This window comes from Hippichthys cyanospilos, chromosome 16 (assembly GCF_059441005.1).
Source record: "Hippichthys cyanospilos isolate Australia breed blue-spotted pipefish chromosome 16, RoL_Hcya_1.0, whole genome shotgun sequence".
Taxonomy (NCBI): domain Eukaryota; kingdom Metazoa; phylum Chordata; class Actinopteri; order Syngnathiformes; family Syngnathidae; genus Hippichthys; species Hippichthys cyanospilos.
In genome coordinates, this window is record NC_142384.1 from 1 (window position 1) to 25,997 (window position 25,997).

The window sequence follows — 25,997 nt, forward strand, 5'->3', positions numbered from 1 at the left end:
ATGATTTATAGTCAACATTAATGAAATGTTCCAAACAAGCGTTTTCAGCCCGAGTGGAGCACATTTTGACCGTTTTTTTAAAAACATCATTGTACATTGAAATTTCTGTTTGCGTATGCTTTAGAAGCAAGAATTAAGAGGACTACATTCATTATTTCAGCTGAAAAATGCTTAGTTTATGATTTATAGTCAACATTAATGTAATGTCCCAAACAAGCGTTTTCAGCCCGAGTGGAGCACATTTTGACTGTTTTTTTGAAAACATCATTGTACATTGAAATTTCTGCTTGCGTATGCTTTAGAAGCAAGAATTAAGAGGACTACATTCATTATTTCAGCTGAAAAATGCTTAGTTTATGATTTATAGTCAACATTAATGAAATGTTCCAAACAAGCGTTTTCAGCCCGAGTGGAGCACATTTTGACCGTTTTTTTAAAAACATCATTGTACATTGAAATTTCTGCTTGCGTATGCTGTAGAAGCAAGAATTAAGAGGACTACATTCATTATTTCAGCTGAAAAATGCTTAGTTTATGATTTATAGTCAACATTAATGTAATGTCCCAAACAAGCGTTTTCAGCCCGAGTGGAGCACATTTTGACTGTTTTTTTAAAAACATCATTGTACATTGAAATTTCTGCTTGCGTATGCTTTAGAAGCAAGAATTAAGAGGACTACATTCATTATTTCAGCTGAAAAATGCTTAGTTTATGATTTATAGTCAACATTAATGAAATGTCCCCAACAGCGTTTTCAGCCTGAGTGGAGCACATTTTGACTGTTTTTTTTAAAAACATCATTGTACATTGAAATTTCTGCTTGCGTATGCTTTAGAAGCAAGAATTAAGAGGACTACATTCATTATTTCAGCTGAAAAATGCTTAGTTTATGATTTATAGTCAACATTAATGTAATGTCCCAAACAAGCGTTTTCAGCCCGAGTGGAGCACATTTTGACTGTTTTTTTGAAAACATCATTGTACATTGAAATTTCTGCTTGCGTATGCTTTAGAAGCAAGAATTAAGAGGACTACATTCATTATTTCAGCTGAAAAATGCTTAGTTTATGATTTATAGTCAACATTAATGAAATGTCCCCAACAGCGTTTTCAGCCTGAGTGGAGCACATTTTGACTGTTTTTTTAAAAACATCATTGTACATTGAAATTTCTGCTTGCGTATGCTTTAGAAGCAAGAATTAAGAGGACTACATTCATTATTTCAGCTGAAAAATGCTTAGTTTATGATTTATAGTCAACATTAATGAAATGTCCCCAACAGCGTTTTCAGCCTGAGTGGAGCACATTTTGACTGTTTTTTTAAAAACATCATTGTACATTGAAATTTCTGCTTGCGTATGCTTTAGAAGCAAGAATTAAGAGGACTACATTCATTATTTCAGCTGAAAAATGCTTAGTTTTTGATTTATAGTCAACATTAATGAAATGTCCCCAACAGCGTTTTCAGCCCGAGTGGAGCACATTTTGACTGTTTTTTTTAAAAACATCATTGTACATTGAAATTTCTGCTTGCGTATGCTTTAGAAGCAAGAATTAAGAGGACTACATTCATTATTTCAGCCGAAAAATGCTTAGTTTTTGATTTATAGTCAACATTAATGAAATGTCCCCAACAGCGTTTTCAGCCCGAGTGGAGCACATTTTGACTGTTTTTTTTAAAAACATCATTGTACATTGAAATTTCTGCTTGCGTATGCTTTAGAAGCAAGAATTAAGAGGACTACATTCATTATTTCAGGTGAAAAATGCTTAGTTTATGATTTATAGTCAACATTAATGTAATGTCCCAAACAAGCGTTTTCAGCCCGAGTGGAGCACATTTTGACTGTTTTTTTAAAAACATCATTGTACATTGAAATTTCTGCTTGCGTATGCTTTAGAAGCAAGAATTAAGAGGACTACATTCATTATTTCAGCTGAAAAATGCTTAGTTTATGATTTATAGTCAACATTAATGAAATGTCCCCAACAGCGTTTTCAGCCTGAGTGGAGCACATTTTGACTGTTTTTTTAAAAACATCATTGTACATTGAAATTTCTGCTTGCGTATGCTTTAGAAGCAAGAATTAAGAGGACTACATTCATTATTTCAGCTGAAAAATGCTTAGTTTATGATTTATAGTCAACATTAATGTAATGTCCCAAACAAGCGTTTTCAGCCGAGTGGAGCACATTTTGACTGTTTTTTTGAAAACATCATTGTACATTGAAATTTCTGCTTGCGTATGCTTTAGAAGCAAGAATTAAGAGGACTACATTCATTATTTCAGCTGAAAAATGCTTAGTTTATGATTTATAGTCAACATTAATGAAATGTTCCAAACAAGCGTTTTCAGCCCGAGTGGAGCACATTTTGACCGTTTTTTTAAAAACATCATTGTACATTGAAATTTCTGCTTGCGTATGCTGTAGAAGCAAGAATTAAGAGGACTACATTCATTATTTCAGCTGAAAAATGCTTAGTTTATGATTTATAGTCAACATTAATGTAATGTCCCAAACAAGCGTTTTCAGCCCGAGTGGAGCACATTTTGACTGTTTTTTTAAAAACATCATTGTACATTGAAATTTCTGCTTGCGTATGCTTTAGAAGCAAGAATTAAGAGGACTACATTCATTATTTCAGCTGAAAAATGCTTAGTTTATGATTTATAGTCAACATTAATGAAATGTCCCCAACAGCGTTTTCAGCCTGAGTGGAGCACATTTTGACTGTTTTTTTTAAAAACATCATTGTACATTGAAATTTCTGCTTGCGTATGCTTTAGAAGCAAGAATTAAGAGGACTACATTCATTATTTCAGCTGAAAAATGCTTAGTTTATGATTTATAGTCAACATTAATGTAATGTCCCAAACAAGCGTTTTCAGCCCGAGTGGAGCACATTTTGACTGTTTTTTTGAAAACATCATTGTACATTGAAATTTCTGCTTGCGTATGCTTTAGAAGCAAGAATTAAGAGGACTACATTCATTATTTCAGCTGAAAAATGCTTAGTTTATGATTTATAGTCAACATTAATGAAATGTCCCCAACAGCGTTTTCAGCCTGAGTGGAGCACATTTTGACTGTTTTTTTAAAAACATCATTGTACATTGAAATTTCTGCTTGCGTATGCTTTAGAAACAAGAATTAAGAGGACTACATTCATTATTTCAGCTGAAAAATGCTTAGTTTATGATTTATAGTCAACATTAATGAAATGTCCCCAACAGCGTTTTCAGCCTGAGTGGAGCACATTTTGACTGTTTTTTTAAAAACATCATTGTACATTGAAATTTCTGCTTGCGTATGCTTTAGAAGCAAGAATTAAGAGGACTACAGTCATTATTTCAGCTGAAAAATGCTTAGTTTTTGATTTATAGTCAACATTAATGAAATGTCCCCAACAGCGTTTTTAGCCCGAGTGGAGCACATTTTGACTGTTTTTTTTAAAAACATCATTGTACATTGAAATTTCTGCTTGCGTATGCTTTAGAAGCAAGAATTAAGAGGACTACATTCATTATTTCAGCCGAAAAATGCTTAGTTTATGATTTATAGTCAACATTAATGTAATGTCCCAAACAAGCGTTTTCAGCCCGAGTGGAGCACATTTTGACCGTTTTTTTAAAAACATCATTGTACATTGAAATTTCTGCTTGCGTCTGCTTTAGAAGCAAGAATTAAGAGGACTACATTCATTATTTCAGCTGAAAAATGCTTAGTTTATGATTTATAGTCAACATTAATGTAATGTCCCAAACAAGCGTTTTCAGCCCGAGTGGAGCACATTTTGACTGTTTTTTTGAAAACATCATTGTACATTGAAATTTCTGCTTGCGTATGCTTTAGAAGCAAGAATTAAGAGGACTACATTCATTATTTCAGCTGAAAAATGCTTAGTTTATGATTTATAGTCAACATTAATGTAATGTCCCAAACAAGCGTTTTCAGCCCGAGTGGAGCACATTTTGACTGTTTTTTTGAAAACATCATTGTACATTGAAATTTCTGCTTGCGTATGCTTTAGAAGCAAGAATCAAGAGGACTACATTCATTATTTCAGCTGAAAAATGCTTAGTTTATGAATTATAGTCAACATTAATGAAATGTTCCAAACAAGCGTTTTCAGCCCGAGTGGAGCACATTTTGACCGTTTTTTTAAAAACATCATTGTACATTGAAATTTCTGTTTGCGTATGCTTTAGAAGCAAGAATTAAGAGGACTACATTCATTATTTCAGCTGAAAAATGCTTAGTTTATGATTTATAGTCAACATTAATGTAATGTTCCAAACAAGCGTTTTCAGCCCGAGTGGAGCACATTTTGACTGTTTTTTTAAAAACATCATTGTACATTGAAATTTCTGCTTGCGTATGCTTTAGAAGCAAGAATTAAGAGGACTACATTCATTATTTCAGCTGAAAAATGCTTAGTTTATGATTTATAGTCAACATTAATGTAATGTTCCAAACAAGCGTTTTCAGCCCGAGTGGAGCACATTTTGACTGTTTTTTTAAAAACATCATTGTACATTGAAATTTCTGTTTGCGTATGCTTAAGAAGCAAGAATTAAGAGGACTACATTCATTATTTCAGCTGAAAAATGCTTAGTTTATGATTTATAGTCAACATTAATGTAATGTCCCAAACAAGCGTTTTCAGCCCGAGTGGAGCACATTTTGACTGTTTTTTTAAAAACATCATTGTACATTGAAATTTCTGCTTGCGTATGCTTTAGAAGCAAGAATTAAGAGGACTACATTCATTATTTCAGCTGAAAAATGCTTAGTTTATGATTTATAGTCAACATTAATGTAATGTCCCAAACAAGCGTTTTCAGCCCGAGTGGAGCACATTTTGACTGTTTTTTTGAAAACATCATTGTACATTGAAATTTCTGCTTGCGTCTGCTTTAGAAGCAAGAATTAAGAGGACTACATTCATTATTTCAGCTGAAAAATGCTTAGTTTATGATTTATAGTCAACATTAATGTAATGTCCCAAACAAGCGTTTTCAGCCCGAGTGGAGCACATTTTGACCGTTTTTTTAAAAACATCATTGTACATTGAAATTTCTGTTTGCGTATGCTTTAGAAGCAAGAATTAAGAGGACTACATTCATTATTTCAGCTGAAAAATGCTTAGTTTATGATTTATAGTCAACATTAATGTAATGTCCCAAACAAGCGTTTTCAGCCCGAGTGGAGCACATTTTGACTGTTTTTTTGAAAACATCATTGTACATTGAAATTTCTGCTTGCGTATGCTTTAGAAGCAAGAATCAAGAGGACTACATTCATTATTTCAGCTGAAAAATGCTTAGTTTATGATTTATAGTCAACATTAATGAAATGTTCCAAACAAGCGTTTTCAGCCCGAGTGGAGCACATTTTGACCGTTTTTTTAAAAACATCATTGTACATTGAAATTTCTGTTTGCGTATGCTTTAGAAGCAAGAATTAAGAGGACTACATTCATTATTTCAGCTGAAAAATGCTTAGTTTATGATTTATAGTCAACATTAATGTAATGTCCCAAACAAGCGTTTTCAGCCCGAGTGGAGCACATTTTGACTGTTTTTTTGAAAACATCATTGTACATTGAAATTTCTGCTTGCGTATGCTTTAGAAGCAAGAATTAAGAGGACTACATTCATTATTTCAGCTGAAAAATGCTTAGTTTATGATTTATAGTCAACATTAATGAAATGTTCCAAACAAGCGTTTTCAGCCCGAGTGGAGCACATTTTGACCGTTTTTTTAAAAACATCATTGTACATTGAAATTTCTGCTTGCGTATGCTGTAGAAGCAAGAATTAAGAGGACTACATTCATTATTTCAGCTGAAAAATGCTTAGTTTATGATTTATAGTCAACATTAATGTAATGTCCCAAACAAGCGTTTTCAGCCCGAGTGGAGCACATTTTGACTGTTTTTTTAAAAACATCATTGTACATTGAAATTTCTGCTTGCGTATGCTTTAGAAGCAAGAATTAAGAGGACTACATTCATTATTTCAGCTGAAAAATGCTTAGTTTATGATTTATAGTCAACATTAATGAAATGTCCCCAACAGCGTTTTCAGCCTGAGTGGAGCACATTTTGACTGTTTTTTTTAAAAACATCATTGTACATTGAAATTTCTGCTTGCGTATGCTTTAGAAGCAAGAATTAAGAGGACTACATTCATTATTTCAGCTGAAAAATGCTTAGTTTATGATTTATAGTCAACATTAATGTAATGTCCCAAACAAGCGTTTTCAGCCCGAGTGGAGCACATTTTGACTGTTTTTTTGAAAACATCATTGTACATTGAAATTTCTGCTTGCGTATGCTTTAGAAGCAAGAATTAAGAGGACTACATTCATTATTTCAGCTGAAAAATGCTTAGTTTATGATTTATAGTCAACATTAATGAAATGTCCCCAACAGCGTTTTCAGCCTGAGTGGAGCACATTTTGACTGTTTTTTTAAAAACATCATTGTACATTGAAATTTCTGCTTGCGTATGCTTTAGAAGCAAGAATTAAGAGGACTACATTCATTATTTCAGCTGAAAAATGCTTAGTTTTTGATTTATAGTCAACATTAATGAAATGTCCCCAAACAGCGTTTTCAGCCCGAGTGGAGCACATTTTGACTGTTTTTTTTAAAAACATCATTGTACATTGAAATTTCTGCTTGCGTATGCTTTAGAAGCAAGAATTAAGAGGACTACATTCATTATTTCAGCCGAAAAATGCTTAGTTTTTGATTTATAGTCAACATTAATGAAATGTCCCCAACAGCGTTTTCAGCCCGAGTGGAGCACATTTTGACTGTTTTTTTTAAAAACATCATTGTACATTGAAATTTCTGCTTGCGTATGCTTTAGAAGCAAGAATTAAGAGGACTACAGTCATTATTTCAGCTGAAAAATGCTTAGTTTTTGATTTATAGTCAACATTAATGAAATGTCCCCAACAGCGTTTTCAGCCCGAGTGGAGCACATTTTGACTGTTTTTTTTAAAAACATCATTGTACATTGAAATTTCTGCTTGCGTATGCTTTAGAAGCAAGAATTAAGAGGACTACATTCATTATTTCAGCTGAAAAATGCTTAGTTTATGATTTATAGTCAACATTAATGTAATGTCCCAAACAAGCGTTTTCAGCCCGAGTGGAGCACATTTTGACCGTTTTTTTAAAAACATCATTGTACATTGAAATTTCTGCTTGCGTCTGCTTTAGAAGCAAGAATTAAGAGGACTACATTCATTATTTCAGCTGAAAAATGCTTAGTTTATGATTTATAGTCAACATTAATGTAATGTCCCAAACAAGCGTTTTCAGCCCGAGTGGAGCACATTTTGACTGTTTTTTTGAAAACATCATTGTACATTGAAATTTCTGCTTGCGTATGCTTTAGAAGCAAGAATTAAGAGGACTACATTCATTATTTCAGCTGAAAAATGCTTAGTTTATGATTTATAGTCAACATTAATGTAATGTCCCAAACAAGCGTTTTCAGCCCGAGTGGAGCACATTTTGACTGTTTTTTTGAAAACATCATTGTACATTGAAATTTCTGCTTGCGTATGCTTTAGAAGCAAGAATTAAGAGGACTACATTCATTATTTCAGCTGAAAAATGCTTAGTTTATGATTTATAGTCAACATTAATGAAATGTTCCAAACAAGCGTTTTCAGCCCGAGTGGAGCACATTTTGACCGTTTTTTTAAAAACATCATTGTACATTGAAATTTCTGCTTGCGTATGCTGTAGAAGCAAGAATTAAGAGGACTACATTCATTATTTCAGCTGAAAAATGCTTAGTTTTTTATTTATAGTCAACATTAATGAAATGTCCCCAACAGCGTTTTCAGCCCGAGTGGAGCACATTTTGACCGTTTTTTTTAAAAACATCATTGTACATTGAAATTTCTGCTTGCGTATGCTTTAGAAGCAAGAATTAAGAGGACTACATTCATTATTTCAGCTGAAAAATGCTTAGTTTATGATTTATAGTCAACATTAATGAAATGTCCCCAACAGCGTTTTCAGCCTGAGTGGAGCACATTTTGACTGTTTTTTTAAAAACATCATTGTACATTGAAATTTCTGCTTGCGTATGCTTTAGAAGCAAGAATTAAGAGGACTACATTCATTATTTCAGCTGAAAAATGCTTAGTTTTTGATTTATAGTCAACATTAATGAAATGTCCCCAACAGCGTTTTCAGCCCGAGTGGAGCACATTTTGACTGTTTTTTTTAAAAACATCATTGTACATTGAAATTTCTGCTTGCGTATGCTTTAGAAGCAAGAATTAAGAGGACTACATTCATTATTTCAGCCGAAAAATGCTTAGTTTTTGATTTATAGTCAACATTAATGAAATGTCCCCAACAGCGTTTTCAGCCCGAGTGGAGCACATTTTGACTGTTTTTTTTAAAAACATCATTGTACATTGAAATTTCTGCTTGCGTATGCTTTAGAAGCAAGAATTAAGAGGACTACATTCATTATTTCAGCTGAAAAATGCTTAGTTTATGATTTATAGTCAACATTAATGAAATGTTCCAAACAAGCGTTTTCAGCCCGAGTGGAGCACATTTTGACCGTTTTTTTAAAAACATCATTGTACATTGAAATTTCTGCTTGCGTATGCTGTAGAAGCAAGAATTAAGAGGACTACATTCATTATTTCAGCTGAAAAATGCTTAGTTTATGATTTATAGTCAACATTAATGTAATGTCCCAAACAAGCGTTTTCAGCCCGAGTGGAGCACATTTTGACTGTTTTTTTAAAAACATCATTGTACATTGAAATTTCTGCTTGCGTCTGCTTTAGAAGCAAGAACTAAGAGGACTACATTCATTATTTCAGCTGAAAAATGCTTAGTTTATGATTTATAGTCAACATTAATGTAATGTCCCAAACAAGCGTTTTCAGCCCGAGTGGAGCACATTTTGACTGTTTTTTTGAAAACATCATTGTACATTGAAATTTCTGCTTGCGTATGCTTTAGAAGCAAGAATTAAGAGGACTACATTCATTATTTCAGCTGAAAAATGCTTAGTTTATGATTTATAGTCAACATTAATGTAATGTCCCAAACAAGCGTTTTCAGCCCGAGTGGAGCACATTTTGACTGTTTTTTTGAAAACATCATTGTACATTGAAATTTCTGCTTGCGTATGCTTTAGAAGCAAGAATTAAGAGGACTACATTCATTATTTCAGCTGAAAAATGCTTAGTTTATGATTTATAGTCAACATTAATGAAATGTTCCAAACAAGCGTTTTCAGCCCGAGTGGAGCACATTTTGACCGTTTTTTTAAAAACATCATTGTACATTGAAATTTCTGCTTGCGTATGCTGTAGAAGCAAGAATTAAGAGGACTACATTCATTATTTCAGCTGAAAAATGCTTAGTTTTTGATTTATAGTCAACATGAATGAAATGTCCCCAACAGCGTTTTCAGCCCGAGTGGAGCACATTTTGACTGTTTTTTTTAAAAACATCATTGTACATTGAAATTTCTGCTTGCGTATGCTTTAGAAGCAAGAATTAAGAGGACTACATTCATTATTTCAGCTGAAAAATGCTTAGTTTATGATTTATAGTCAACATTAATGAAATGTCCCCAACAGCGTTTTCAGCCTGAGTGGAGCACATTTTGACTGTTTTTTTAAAAACATCATTGTACATTGAAATTTCTGCTTGCGTATGCTTTAGAAGCAAGAATTAAGAGGACTACATTCATTATTTCAGCTGAAAAATGCTTAGTTTTTGATTTATAGTCAACATTAATGAAATGTCCCCAACAGCGTTTTCAGCCCGAGTGGAGCACATTTTGACTGTTTTTTTTAAAAACATCATTGTACATTGAAATTTCTGCTTGCGTATGCTTTAGAAGCAAGAATTAAGAGGACTACATTCATTATTTCAGCCGAAAAATGCTTAGTTTTTGATTTATAGTCAACATTAATGAAATGTCCCCAACAGCGTTTTCAGCCCGAGTGGAGCACATTTTGACTGTTTTTTTAAAAACATCATTGTACATTGAAATTTCTGCTTGCGTATGCTTTAGAAGCAAGAATTAAGAGGACTACATTCATTATTTCAGCTGAAAAATGCTTAGTTTATGATTTATAGTCAACATTAATGTAATGTCCCAAACAAGCGTTTTCAGCCCGAGTGGAGCACATTTTGACTGTTTTTTTGAAAACATCATTGTACATTGAAATTTCTGCTTGCGTATGCTTTAGAAGCAAGAATTAAGAGGACTACATTCATTATTTCAGCTGAAAAATGCTTAGTTTATGATTTATAGTCAACATTAATGAAATGTTCCAAACAATCGTTTTCAGCCCGAGTGGAGCACATTTTGACCGTTTTTTTAAAAACATCATTGTACATTGAAATTTCTGCTTGCGTATGCTGTAGAAGCAAGAATTAAGAGGACTACATTCATTATTTCAGCTGAAAAATGCTTAGTTTTTGATTTATAGTCAACATTAATGAAATGTCCCCAACAGCGTTTTCAGCCCGAGTGGAGCACATTTTGACTGTTTTTTTTAAAAACATCATTGTACATTGAAATTTCTGCTTGCGTATGCTTTAGAAGCAAGAATTAAGAGGACTACATTCATTATTTCAGCTGAAAAATGCTTAGTTTATGATTTATAGTCAACATTAATGAAATGTCCCCAACAGCGTTTTCAGCCTGAGTGGAGCACATTTTGACTGTTTTTTTAAAAACATCATTGTACATTGAAATTTCTGCTTGCGTATGCTTTAGAAGCAAGAATTAAGAGGACTACATTCATTATTTCAGCTGAAAAATGCTTAGTTTTTGATTTATAGTCAACATTAATGAAATGTCCCCAACAGCGTTTTCAGCCCGAGTGGAGCACATTTTGACTGTTTTTTTTAAAAACATCATTGTACATTGAAATTTCTGCTTGCGTATGCTTTAGAAGCAAGAATTAAGAGGACTACATTCAATATTTCAGCCGAAAAATGCTTAGTTTTTGATTTATAGTCAACATTAATGAAATGTCCCCAACAGCGTTTTCAGCCCGAGTGGAGCACATTTTGACTGTTTTTTTTAAAAACATCATTGTACATTGAAATTTCTGCTTGCGTATGCTGTAGAAGCAAGAATTAAGAGGACTACATTCATTATTTCAGCTGAAAAATGCTTAGTTTATGATTTATAGTCAACATTAATGTAATGTCCCAAACAAGCGTTTTCAGCCCGAGTGGAGCACATTTTGACTGTTTTTTTAAAAACATCATTGTACATTGAAATTTCTGCTTGCGTCTGCTTTAGAAGCAAGAACTAAGAGGACTACATTCATTATTTCAGCTGAAAAATGCTTAGTTTATGATTTATAGTCAACATTAATGTAATGTCCCAAACAAGCGTTTTCAGCCCGAGTGGAGCACATTTTGACTGTTTTTTTGAAAACATCATTGTACATTGAAATTTCTGCTTGCGTATGCTTTAGAAGCAAGAATTAAGAGGACTACATTCATTATTTCAGCTGAAAAATGCTTAGTTTATGATTTATAGTCAACATTAATGTAATGTCCCAAACAAGCGTTTTCAGCCCGAGTGGAGCACATTTTGACTGTTTTTTTGAAAACATCATTGTACATTGAAATTTCTGCTTGCGTATGCTTTAGAAGCAAGAATTAAGAGGACTACATTCATTATTTCAGCTGAAAAATGCTTAGTTTATGATTTATAGTCAACATTAATGAAATGTTCCAAACAAGCGTTTTCAGCCCGAGTGGAGCACATTTTGACCGTTTTTTTAAAAACATCATTGTACATTGAAATTTCTGCTTGCGTATGCTGTAGAAGCAAGAATTAAGAGGACTACATTCATTATTTCAGCTGAAAAATGCTTAGTTTTTGATTTATAGTCAACATTAATGAAATGTCCCCAACAGCGTTTTCAGCCCGAGTGGAGCACATTTTGACTGTTTTTTTTAAAAACATCATTGTACATTGAAATTTCTGCTTGCGTATGCTTTAGAAGCAAGAATTAAGAGGACTACATTCATTATTTCAGCTGAAAAATGCTTAGTTTATGATTTATAGTCAACATTAATGAAATGTCCCCAACAGCGTTTTCAGCCTGAGTGGAGCACATTTTGACTGTTTTTTTGAAAACATCATTGTACATTGAAATTTCTGCTTGCGTATGCTTTAGAAGCAAGAATTAAGAGGACTACATTCATTATTTCAGCTGAAAAATGCTTAGTTTATGATTTATAGTCAACATTAATGAAATGTTCCAAACAAGCGTTTTCAGCCCGAGTGGAGCACATTTTGACCGTTTTTTTAAAAACATCATTGTACATTGAAATTTCTGCTTGCGTATGCTGTAGAAGCAAGAATTAAGAGGACTACATTCATTATTTCAGCTGAAAAATGCTTAGTTTTTTATTTATAGTCAACATTAATGAAATGTCCCCAACAGCGTTTTCAGCCCGAGTGGAGCACATTTTGACCGTTTTTTTTAAAAACATCATTGTACATTGAAATTTCTGCTTGCGTATGCTTTAGAAGCAAGAATTAAGAGGACTACATTCATTATTTCAGCTGAAAAATGCTTAGTTTATGATTTATAGTCAACATTAATGAAATGTCCCCAACAGCGTTTTCAGCCTGAGTGGAGCACATTTTGACTGTTTTTTTAAAAACATCATTGTACATTGAAATTTCTGCTTGCGTATGCTTTAGAAGCAAGAATTAAGAGGACTACATTCATTATTTCAGCTGAAAAATGCTTAGTTTTTGATTTATAGTCAACATTAATGAAATGTCCCCAACAGCGTTTTCAGCCCGAGTGGAGCACATTTTGACTGTTTTTTTTAAAAACATCATTGTACATTGAAATTTCTGCTTGCGTATGCTTTAGAAGCAAGAATTAAGAGGACTACATTCATTATTTCAGCCGAAAAATGCTTAGTTTTTGATTTATAGTCAACATTAATGAAATGTCCCCAACAGCGTTTTCAGCCCGAGTGGAGCACATTTTGACTGTTTTTTTTAAAAACATCATTGTACATTGAAATTTCTGCTTGCGTATGCTTTAGAAGCAAGAATTAAGAGGACTACATTCATTATTTCAGCTGAAAAATGCTTAGTTTATGATTTATAGTCAACATTAATGAAATGTTCCAAACAAGCGTTTTCAGCCCGAGTGGAGCACATTTTGACCGTTTTTTTAAAAACATCATTGTACATTGAAATTTCTGCTTGCGTATGCTGTAGAAGCAAGAATTAAGAGGACTACATTCATTATTTCAGCTGAAAAATGCTTAGTTTATGATTTATAGTCAACATTAATGTAATGTCCCAAACAAGCGTTTTCAGCCCGAGTGGAGCACATTTTGACTGTTTTTTTAAAAACATCATTGTACATTGAAATTTCTGCTTGCGTCTGCTTTAGAAGCAAGAACTAAGAGGACTACATTCATTATTTCAGCTGAAAAATGCTTAGTTTATGATTTATAGTCAACATTAATGTAATGTCCCAAACAAGCGTTTTCAGCCCGAGTGGAGCACATTTTGACTGTTTTTTTGAAAACATCATTGTACATTGAAATTTCTGCTTGCGTATGCTTTAGAAGCAAGAATTAAGAGGACTACATTCATTATTTCAGCTGAAAAATGCTTAGTTTATGATTTATAGTCAACATTAATGTAATGTCCCAAACAAGCGTTTTCAGCCCGAGTGGAGCACATTTTGACTGTTTTTTTGAAAACATCATTGTACATTGAAATTTCTGCTTGCGTATGCTTTAGAAGCAAGAATTAAGAGGACTACATTCATTATTTCAGCTGAAAAATGCTTAGTTTATGATTTATAGTCAACATTAATGAAATGTTCCAAACAAGCGTTTTCAGCCCGAGTGGAGCACATTTTGACCGTTTTTTTAAAAACATCATTGTACATTGAAATTTCTGCTTGCGTATGCTGTAGAAGCAAGAATTAAGAGGACTACATTCATTATTTCAGCTGAAAAATGCTTAGTTTTTGATTTATAGTCAACATGAATGAAATGTCCCCAACAGCGTTTTCAGCCCGAGTGGAGCACATTTTGACTGTTTTTTTTAAAAACATCATTGTACATTGAAATTTCTGCTTGCGTATGCTTTAGAAGCAAGAATTAAGAGGACTACATTCATTATTTCAGCTGAAAAATGCTTAGTTTATGATTTATAGTCAACATTAATGAAATGTCCCCAACAGCGTTTTCAGCCTGAGTGGAGCACATTTTGACTGTTTTTTTAAAAACATCATTGTACATTGAAATTTCTGCTTGCGTATGCTTTAGAAGCAAGAATTAAGAGGACTACATTCATTATTTCAGCTGAAAAATGCTTAGTTTTTGATTTATAGTCAACATTAATGAAATGTCCCCAACAGCGTTTTCAGCCCGAGTGGAGCACATTTTGACTGTTTTTTTTAAAAACATCATTGTACATTGAAATTTCTGCTTGCGTATGCTTTAGAAGCAAGAATTAAGAGGACTACATTCATTATTTCAGCCGAAAAATGCTTAGTTTTTGATTTATAGTCAACATTAATGAAATGTCCCCAACAGCGTTTTCAGCCCGAGTGGAGCACATTTTGACTGTTTTTTTAAAAACATCATTGTACATTGAAATTTCTGCTTGCGTATGCTTTAGAAGCAAGAATTAAGAGGACTACATTCATTATTTCAGCTGAAAAATGCTTAGTTTATGATTTATAGTCAACATTAATGTAATGTCCCAAACAAGCGTTTTCAGCCCGAGTGGAGCACATTTTGACTGTTTTTTTGAAAACATCATTGTACATTGAAATTTCTGCTTGCGTATGCTTTAGAAGCAAGAATTAAGAGGACTACATTCATTATTTCAGCTGAAAAATGCTTAGTTTATGATTTATAGTCAACATTAATGAAATGTTCCAAACAATCGTTTTCAGCCCGAGTGGAGCACATTTTGACCGTTTTTTTAAAAACATCATTGTACATTGAAATTTCTGCTTGCGTATGCTGTAGAAGCAAGAATTAAGAGGACTACATTCATTATTTCAGCTGAAAAATGCTTAGTTTTTGATTTATAGTCAACATTAATGAAATGTCCCCAACAGCGTTTTCAGCCCGAGTGGAGCACATTTTGACTGTTTTTTTTAAAAACATCATTGTACATTGAAATTTCTGCTTGCGTATGCTTTAGAAGCAAGAATTAAGAGGACTACATTCATTATTTCAGCTGAAAAATGCTTAGTTTATGATTTATAGTCAACATTAATGAAATGTCCCCAACAGCGTTTTCAGCCTGAGTGGAGCACATTTTGACTGTTTTTTTAAAAACATCATTGTACATTGAAATTTCTGCTTGCGTATGCTTTAGAAGCAAGAATTAAGAGGACTACATTCATTATTTCAGCTGAAAAATGCTTAGTTTTTGATTTATAGTCAACATTAATGAAATGTCCCCAACAGCGTTTTCAGCCCGAGTGGAGCACATTTTGACTGTTTTTTTTAAAAACATCATTGTACATTGAAATTTCTGCTTGCGTATGCTTTAGAAGCAAGAATTAAGAGGACTACATTCAATATTTCAGCCGAAAAATGCTTAGTTTTTGATTTATAGTCAACATTAATGAAATGTCCCCAACAGCGTTTTCAGCCCGAGTGGAGCACATTTTGACTGTTTTTTTTAAAAACATCATTGTACATTGAAATTTCTGCTTGCGTATGCTGTAGAAGCAAGAATTAAGAGGACTACATTCATTATTTCAGCTGAAAAATGCTTAGTTTATGATTTATAGTCAACATTAATGTAATGTCCCAAACAAGCGTTTTCAGCCCGAGTGGAGCACATTTTGACTGTTTTTTTAAAAACATCATTGTACATTGAAATTTCTGCTTGCGTCTGCTTTAGAAGCAAGAACTAAGAGGACTACATTCATTATTTCAGCTGAAAAATGCTTAGTTTATGATTTATAGTCAACATTAATGTAATGTCCCAAACAAGCGTTTTCAGCCCGAGTGGAGCACATTTTGACTGTTTTTTTGAAAACATCATTGTACATTGAAATTTCTGCTTGCGTATGCTTTAGAAGCAAGAATTAAGAGGACTACATTCATTATTTCAGCTGAAAAATGCTTAGTTTATGATTTATAGTCAACATTAATGTAATGTCCCAAACAAGCGTTTTCAGCCCGAGTGGAGCACATTTTGACTGTTTTTTTGAAAACATCATTGTACATTGAAATTTCTGCTTGCGTATGCTTTAGAAGCAAGAATTAAGAGGACTACATTCATTATTTCAGCTGAAAAATGCTTAGTTTATGATTTATAGTCAACATTAATGAAATGTTCCAAACAAGCGTTTTCAGCCCGAGTGGAGCACATTTTGACCGTTTTTTTAAAAACATCATTGTACATTGAAATTTCTGCTTGCGTATGCTGTAGAAGCAAGAATTAAGAGGACTACATTCATTATTTCAGCTGAAAAATGCTTAGTTTTTGATTTATAGTCAACATTAATGAAATGTCCCCAACAGCGTTTTCAGCCCGAGTGGAGCACATTTTGACTGTTTTTTTTAAAAACATCATTGTACATTGAAATTTCTGCTTGCGTATGCTTTAGAAGCAAGAATTAAGAGGACTACATTCATTATTTCAGCTGAAAAATGCTTAGTTTATGATTTATAGTCAACATTAATGAAATGTCCCCAACAGCGTTTTCAGCCTGAGTGGAGCACATTTTGACTGTTTTTTTAAAAACATCATTGTACATTGAAATTTCTGCTTGCGTATGCTTTAGAAGCAAGAATTAAGAGGACTACATTCATTATTTCAGCTGAAAAATGCTTAGTTTTTGATTTATAGTCAACATTAATGAAATGTCCCCAACAGCGTTTTCAGCCCGAGTGGAGCACATTTTGACTGTTTTTTTTAAAAACATCATTGTACATTGAAATTTCTGCTTGCGTATGCTTTAGAAGCAAGAATTAAGAGGACTACATTCATTATTTCAGCCGAAAAATGCTTAGTTTTTGATTTATAGTCAACATTAATGAAATGTCCCCAACAGCGTTTTCAGCCCGAGTGGAGCACATTTTGACTGTTTTTTTTAAAAACATCATTGTACATTGAAATTTCTGCTTGCGTATGCTTTAGAAGCAAGAATTAAGAGGACTACATTCATTATTTCAGCTGAAAAATGCTTAGTTTATGATTTATAGTCAACATTAATGAAATGTCCCAAACAAGCGTTTTCAGCCCGAGTGGAGCACATTTTGACCGTTTTTTTAAAAACATCATTGTACATTGAAATTTCTGTTTGCGTATGCTTTAGAAGCAAGAATTAAGAGGACTACATTCATTATTTCAGCTGAAAAATGCTTAGTTTATGATTTATAGTCAACATTAATGTAATGTCCCAAACAAGCGTTTTCAGCCCGAGTGGAGCACATTTTGACTGTTTTTTTGAAAACATCATTGTACATTGAAATTTCTGCTTGCGTATGCTTTAGAAGCAAGAATTAAGAGGACTATATTCATTATTTCAGCTGAAAAATGCTTAGTTTATGATTTATAGTCAACATTAATGAAATGTTCCAAACAAGCGTTTTCAGCCCGAGTGGAGCACATTTTGACCGTTTTTTTAAAAACATCATTGTACATTGAAATTTCTGCTTGCGTATGCTGTAGAAGCAAGAATTAAGAGGACTACATTCATTATTTCAGCTGAAAAATGCTTAGTTTATGATTTATAGTCAACATTAATGTAATGTCCCAAACAAGCGTTTTCAGCCCGAGTGGAGCACATTTTGACTGTTTTTTTAAAAACATCATTGTACATTGAAATTTCTGCTTGCGTCTGCTTTAGAAGCAAGAACTAAGAGGACTACATTCATTATTTCAGCTGAAAAATGCTTAGTTTATGATTTATAGTCAACATTAATGTAATGTCCCAAACAAGCGTTTTCAGCCCGAGTGGAGCACATTTTGACTGTTTTTTTGAAAACATCATTGTACATTGAAATTTCTGCTTGCGTATGCTTTAGAAGCAAGAATTAAGAGGACTACATTCATTATTTCAGCTGAAAAATGCTTAGTTTATGATTTATAGTCAACATTAATGTAATGTCCCAAACAAGCGTTTTCAGCCCGAGTGGAGCACATTTTGACTGTTTTTTTGAAAACATCATTGTACATTGAAATTTCTGCTTGCGTATGCTTTAGAAGCAAGAATTAAGAGGACTACATTCATTATTTCAGCTGAAAAATGCTTAGTTTATGATTTATAGTCAACATTAATGAAATGTTCCAAACAAGCGTTTTCAGCCCGAGTGGAGCACATTTTGACCGTTTTTTTAAAAACATCATTGTACATTGAAATTTCTGCTTGCGTATGCTGTAGAAGCAAGAATTAAGAGGACTACATTCATTATTTCAGCTGAAAAATGCTTAGTTTTTGATTTATAGTCAACATTAATGAAATGTCCCCAACAGCGTTTTCAGCCCGAGTGGAGCACATTTTGACTGTTTTTTTTAAAAACATCATTGTACATTGAAATTTCTGCTTGCGTATGCTTTAGAAGCAAGAATTAAGAGGACTACATTCATTATTTCAGCTGAAAAATGCTTAGTTTATGATTTATAGTCAACATTAATGAAATGTCCCCAACAGCGTTTTCAGCCTGAGTGGAGCACATTTTGACTGTTTTTTTAAAAACATCATTGTACATTGAAATTTCTGCTTGCGTATGCTGTAGAAGCAAGAATTAAGAGGACTACATTCATTATTTCAGCTGAAAAATGCTTAGTTTTTGATTTATAGTCAACATTAATGAAATGTCCCCAACAGCGTTTTCAGCCCGAGTGGAGCACATTTTGACTGTTTTTTTTAAAAACATCATTGTACATTGAAATTTCTGCTTGCGTATGCTTTAGAAGCAAGAATTAAGAGGACTACATTCATTATTTCAGCTGAAAAATGCTTAGTTTATGATTTATAGTCAACATTAATGAAATGTCCCCAACAGCGTTTTCAGCCTGAGTGGAGCACATTTTGACTGTTTTTTTAAAAACATCATTGTACATTGAAATTTCTGCTTGCGTATGCTTTAGAAGCAAGAATTAAGAGGACTACATTCATTATTTCAGCTGAAAAATGCTTAGTTTTTGATTTATAGTCAACATTAATGAAATGTCCCCAACAGCGTTTTCAGCCCGAGTGGAGCACATTTTGACTGTTTTTTTTAAAAACATCATTGTACATTGAAATTTCTGCTTGCGTATGCTTTAGAAGCAAGAATTAAGAGGACTACATTCATTATTTCAGCCGAAAAATGCTTAGTTTTTGATTTATAGTCAACATTAATGAAATGTCCCCAACAGCGTTTTCAGCCCGAGTGGAGCACATTTTGACTGTTTTTTTTAAAAACATCATTGTACATTGAAATTTCTGCTTGCGTATGCTTTAGAAGCAAGAATTAAGAGGACTACATTCATTATTTCAGCTGAAAAATGCTTAGTTTATGATTTATAGTCAACATTAATGAAATGTCCCAAACAAGCGTTTTCAGCCCGAGTGGAGCACATTTTGACCGTTTTTTTGAAAACATCATTGTACATTGAAATTTCTGTTTGCGTATGCTTTAGAAGCAAGAATTAAGAGGACTACATTCATTATTTCAGCTGAAAAATGCTTAGTTTATGATTTATAGTCAACATTAATGTAATGTCCCAAACAAGCGTTTTCAGCCCGAGTGGAGCACATTTTGACTGTTTTTTTGAAAACATCATTGTACATTGAAATTTCTGCTTGCGTATGCTTTAGAAGCAAGAATTAAGAGGACTATATTCATTATTTCAGCTGAAAAATGCTTAGTTTATGATTTATAGTCAACATTAATGAAATGTTCCAAACAAGCGTTTTCAGCCCGAGTGGAGCACATTTTGACCGTTTTTTTAAAAACATCATTGTACATTGAAATTTCTGCTTGCGTATGCTGTAGAAGCAAGAATTAAGAGGACTACATTCATTATTTCAGCTGAAAAATGCTTAGTTTATGATTTATAGTCAACATTAATGTAATGTCCCAAACAAGCGTTTTCAGCCCGAGTGGAGCACATTTTGACTGTTTTTTTAAAAACATCATTGTACATTGAAATTTCTGCTTGCGTCTGCTTTAGAAGCAAGAACTAAGAGGACTACATTCATTATTTCAGCTGAAAAATGCTTAGTTTATGATTTATAGTCAACATTAATGTAATGTCCCAAACAAGCGTTTTCAGCCCGAGTGGAGCACATTTTGACTGTTTTTTTGAAAACATCATTGTACATTGAAATTTCTGCTTGCGTATGCTTTAGAAGCAAGAATTAAGAGGACTACATTCATTATTTCAGCTGAAAAATGCTTAGTTTATGATTTATAGTCAACATTAATGTAATGTCCCAAACAAGCGTTTTCAGCCCGAGTGGAGCACATTTTGACTGTTTTTTTGAAAACATCATTGTACATTGAAATTTCTGCTTGCGTATGCTTTAGAAGCAAGAATTAAGAGGACTACATTCATTATTTCAGCTGAAAAATGCTTAGTTTATGATTTATAGTCAACATTAATGAAATGTTCCAAACAAGCGTTTTCAGCCCGAGTGGAGCACATTTTGACCGTTTTTTTAAAAACATCATTGTACATTGAAATTTCTGCTTGCGTATGCTGTAGAAGCAAGAATTAAGAGGACTACATTCATTATTTCAGCTGAAAAATGCTTAGTTTTTGATTTATAGTCAACATTAATGAAATGTCCCCAACAGCGTTTTCAGCCCGAGTGGAGCACATTTTGACTGTTTTTTTTAAAAACATCATTGTACATTGAAATTTCTGTTTGCGTATGCTTTAGAAGCAAGAATTAAGAGGACTACATTCATTATTTCAGCTGAAAAATGCTTAGTTTATGATTTATAGTCAACATTAATGTAATGTCCCAAACAAGCGTTTTCAGCCCGAGTGGAGCACATTTTGACTGTTTTTTTGAAAACATCATTGTACATTGAAATTTCTGCTTGCGTATGCTTTAGAAGCAAGAATTAAGAGGACTACATTCATTATTTCAGCTGAAAAATGCTTAGTTTATGATTTATAGTCAACATTAATGAAATGTCCCCAACAGCGTTTTCAGCCTGAGTGGAGCACATTTTGACTGTTTTTTTAAAAACATCATTGTACATTGAAATTTCTGCTTGCGTCTGCTTTAGAAGCAAGAACTAAGAGGACTACATTCATTATTTCAGCTGAAAAATGCTTAGTTTATGATTTATAGTCAACATTAATGTAATGTCCCAAACAAGCGTTTTCAGCCCGAGTGGAGCACATTTTGACTGTTTTTTTGAAAACATCATTGTACATTGAAATTTCTGCTTGCGTATGCTTTAGAAGCAAGAATTAAGAGGACTACATTCATTATTTCAGCTGAAAAATGCTTAGTTTATGATTTATAGTCAACATTAATGTAATGTCCCAAACAAGCGTTTTCAGCCCGAGTGGAGCACATTTTGACTGTTTTTTTGAAAACATCATTGTACATTGAAATTTCTGCTTGCGTATGCTTTAGAAGCAAGAATTAAGAGGACTACATTCATTATTTCAGCTGAAAAATGCTTAGTTTATGATTTATAGTCAACATTAATGAAATGTTCCAAACAAGCGTTTTCAGCCCGAGTGGAGCACATTTTGACCGTTTTTTTAAAAACATCATTGTACATTGAAATTTCTGCTTGCGTATGCTGTAGAAGCAAGAATTAAGAGGACTACATTCATTATTTCAGCTGAAAAATGCTTAGTTTATGATTTATAGTCAACATTAATGTAATGTCCCAAACAAGCGTTTTCAGCCCGAGTGGAGCACATTTTGACTGTTTTTTTAAAAACATCACTGTACATTGAAATTTCTGCTTGCGTATGCTTTAGAAGCAAGAATTAAGAGGACTACATTCATTATTTCAGCTGAAAAATGCTTAGTTTATGATTTATAGTCAACATTAATGAAATGTCCCCAACAGCGTTTTCAGCCTGAGTGGAGCACATTTTGACTGTTTTTTTTAAAAACATCATTGTACATTGAAATTTCTGCTTGCGTATGCTTTAGAAGCAAGAATTAAGAGGACTACATTCATTATTTCAGCTGAAAAATGCTTAGTTTTTGATTTATAGTCAACATTAATGAAATGTCCCCGACAGCGTTTTCAGCCCGAGTGGAGCAAATTTTGACTGTTTTTTTTAAAAACATCATTGTACATTGAAATTTCTGCTTGCGTATGCTTTAGAAGCAAGAATTAAGAGGACTACATTCATTATTTCAGCTGAAAAATGCTTAGTTTATGATTTATAGTCAACATTAATGAAATGTTCCAAACAAGCGTTTTCAGCCCGAGTGGAGCACATTTTGACCGTTTTTTTAAAAACATCATTGTACATTGAAATTTCTGCTTGCGTCTGCTTTAGAAGCAAGAATTAAGAGGACTACATTCATTATTTCAGCTGAAAAATGCTTAGTTTATGATTTATAGTCAACATTAATGTATTGTCCCAAACAAGCGTTTTCAGCCCGAGTGGAGCACATTTTGACTGTTTTTTTGAAAACATCATTGTACATTGAAATTTCTGCTTGCGTATGCTTTAGAAGCAAGAATTAAGAGGACTACATTCATTATTTCAGCTGAAAAATGCTTAGTTTATGATTTATAGTCAACATTAATGAAATGTTCCAAACAAGCGTTTTCAGCCCGAGTGGAGCACATTTTGACCGTTTTTTTAAAAACATCATTGTACATTGAAATTTCTGCTTGCGTATGCTGTAGAAGCAAGAATTAAGAGGACTACATTCATTATTTCAGCTGAAAAATGCTTAGTTTATGATTTATAGTCAACATTAATGTAATGTCCCAAACAAGCGTTTTCAGCCCGAGTGGAGCACATTTTGACTGTTTTTTTAAAAACATCATTGTACATTGAAATTTCTGCTTGCGTATGCTTTAGAAGCAAGAATTAAGAGGACTACATTCATTATTTCAGCTGAAAAATGCTTAGTTTTTGATTTATAGTCAACATTAATGAAATGTCCCCAACAGCGTTTTCAGCCCGAGTGGAGCACATTTTGACTGTTTTTTTTAAAAACATCATTGTACATTGAAATTTCTGCTTGCGTATGCTTTAGAAGCAAGAATTAAGAGGACTACATTCATTATTTCAGCCGAAAAATGCTTAGTTTTTGATTTATAGTCAACATTAATGAAATGTCCCCAACAGCGTTTTCAGCCCGAGTGGAGCACATTTTGACTGTTTTTTTAAAAACATCATTGTACATTGAAATTTCTGCTTGCGTATGCTTTAGAAGCAAGAATTAAGAGGACTACATTCATTATTTCAGCTGAAAAATGCTTAGTTTATGATTTATAGTCAACATTAATGAAATGTCCCAAACAAGCGTTTTCAGCCCGAGTGGAGCACATTTTGACCGTTTTTTTAAAAACATCATTGTACATTGAAATTTCTGTTTGCGTATGCTTTAGAAGCAAGAATTAAGAGGACTACATTCATTATTTCAGCTGAAAAATGCTTAGTTTATGATTTATAGTCAACATTAATGTACTGTCCCAAACAAGCGTTTTCAACCCGAGTGGAGCACATTTTGACTGTTTTTTTGAAAACATCATTGTACATTGAAATTTCTGCTTGCGTATGCTTTAGAAGCAAGAATTAAGAGGACTACATTCATTATTTCAGCTGAAAAATGCTTAGTTTATGATTTATAGTCAACATTAATGAAATGTTCCAAACAAGCGTTTTCAGCCCGAGTGGAGCACATTTTGACCGTTTTTTTAAAAACATCATTGTACATTGAAATTTCTGCTTGCGTATGCTGTAGAAGCAAGAATTAAGAGGACTACATTCATTATTTCAGCTGAAAAATGCTTAGTTTTTGATTTATAGTCAACATTAATGAAATGTCCCCAACAGCGTTTTCAGCCCGAGTGGAGCACATTTTGACTGTTTTTTTTAAAAACATCATTGTACATTGAAATTTCTGCTTGCGTATGCTTTAGAAGCAAGAATTAAGAGGACTACATTCATTATTTCAGCTGAAAAATGCTTAGTTTATGATTTATAGTCAACATTAATGAAATGTCCCCAACAGCGTTTTCAGCCTGAGTGGAGCACATTTTGACTGTTTTTTTAAAAACATCATTGTACATTGAAATTTCTGCTTGCGTATGCTTTAGAAGCAAGAATTAAGAGGACTACATTCATTATTTCAGCTGAAAAATGCTTAGTTTTTGATTTATAGTCAACATTAATGAAATGTCCCCAACAGCGTTTTCAGCCCGAGTGGAGCACATTTTGACTGTTTTTTTTAAAAACATCATTGTACATTGAAATTTCTGCTTGCGTATGCTTTAGAAGCAAGAATTAAGAGGACTACATTCAATATTTCAGCCGAAAAATGCTTAGTTTTTGATTTATAGTCAACATTAATGAAATGTCCCCAACAGCGTTTTCAGCCCGAGTGGAGCACATTTTGACTGTTTTTTTTAAAAACATCATTGTACATTGAAATTTCTGCTTGCGTATGCTGTAGAAGCAAGAATTAAGAGGACTACATTCATTATTTCAGCTGAAAAATGCTTAGTTTATGATTTATAGTCAACATTAATGTAATGTCCCAAACAAGCGTTTTCAGCCCGAGTGGAGCACATTTTGACTGTTTTTTTAAAAACATCATTGTACATTGAAATTTCTGCTTGCGTCTGCTTTAGAAGCAAGAACTAAGAGGACTACATTCATTATTTCAGCTGAAAAATGCTTAGTTTATGATTTATAGTCAACATTAATGTAATGTCCCAAACAAGCGTTTTCAGCCCGAGTGGAGCACATTTTGACTGTTTTTTTGAAAACATCATTGTACATTGAAATTTCTGCTTGCGTATGCTTTAGAAGCAAGAATTAAGAGGACTACATTCATTATTTCAGCTGAAAAATGCTTAGTTTATGATTTATAGTCAACATTAATGTAATGTCCCAAACAAGCGTTTTCAGCCCGAGTGGAGCACATTTTGACTGTTTTTTTGAAAACATCATTGTACATTGAAATTTCTGCTTGCGTATGCTTTAGAAGCAAGAATTAAGAGGACTACATTCATTATTTCAGCTGAAAAATGCTTAGTTTATGATTTATAGTCAACATTAATGAAATGTTCCAAACAAGCGTTTTCAGCCCGAGTGGAGCACATTTTGACCGTTTTTTTAAAAACATCATTGTACATTGAAATTTCTGCTTGCGTATGCTGTAGAAGCAAGAATTAAGAGGACTACATTCATTATTTCAGCTGAAAAATGCTTAGTTTTTGATTTATAGTCAACATTAATGAAATGTCCCCAACAGCAAATTCAGCCCGAGTGGAGCACATTTTGACTGTTTTTTTTAAAAACATCATTGTACATTGAAATTTCTGCTTGCGTATGCTTTAGAAGCAAGAATTAAGAGGACTACATTCATTATTTCAGCTGAAAAATGCTTAGTTTATGATTTATAGTCAACATTAATGAAATGTCCCCAACAGCGTTTTCAGCCTGAGTGGAGCACATTTTGACTGTTTTTTTAAAAACATCATTGTACATTGAAATTTCTGCTTGCGTATGCTTTAGAAGCAAGAATTAAGAGGACTACATTCATTATTTCAGCTGAAAAATGCTTAGTTTTTGATTTATAGTCAACATTAATGAAATGTCCCCAACAGCGTTTTCAGCCCGAGTGGAGCACATTTTGACTGTTTTTTTTAAAAACATCATTGTACATTGAAATTTCTGCTTGCGTATGCTTTAGAAGCAAGAATTAAGAGGACTACATTCATTATTTCAGCTGAAAAATGCTTAGTTTATGATTTATAGTCAACATTAATGAAATGTCC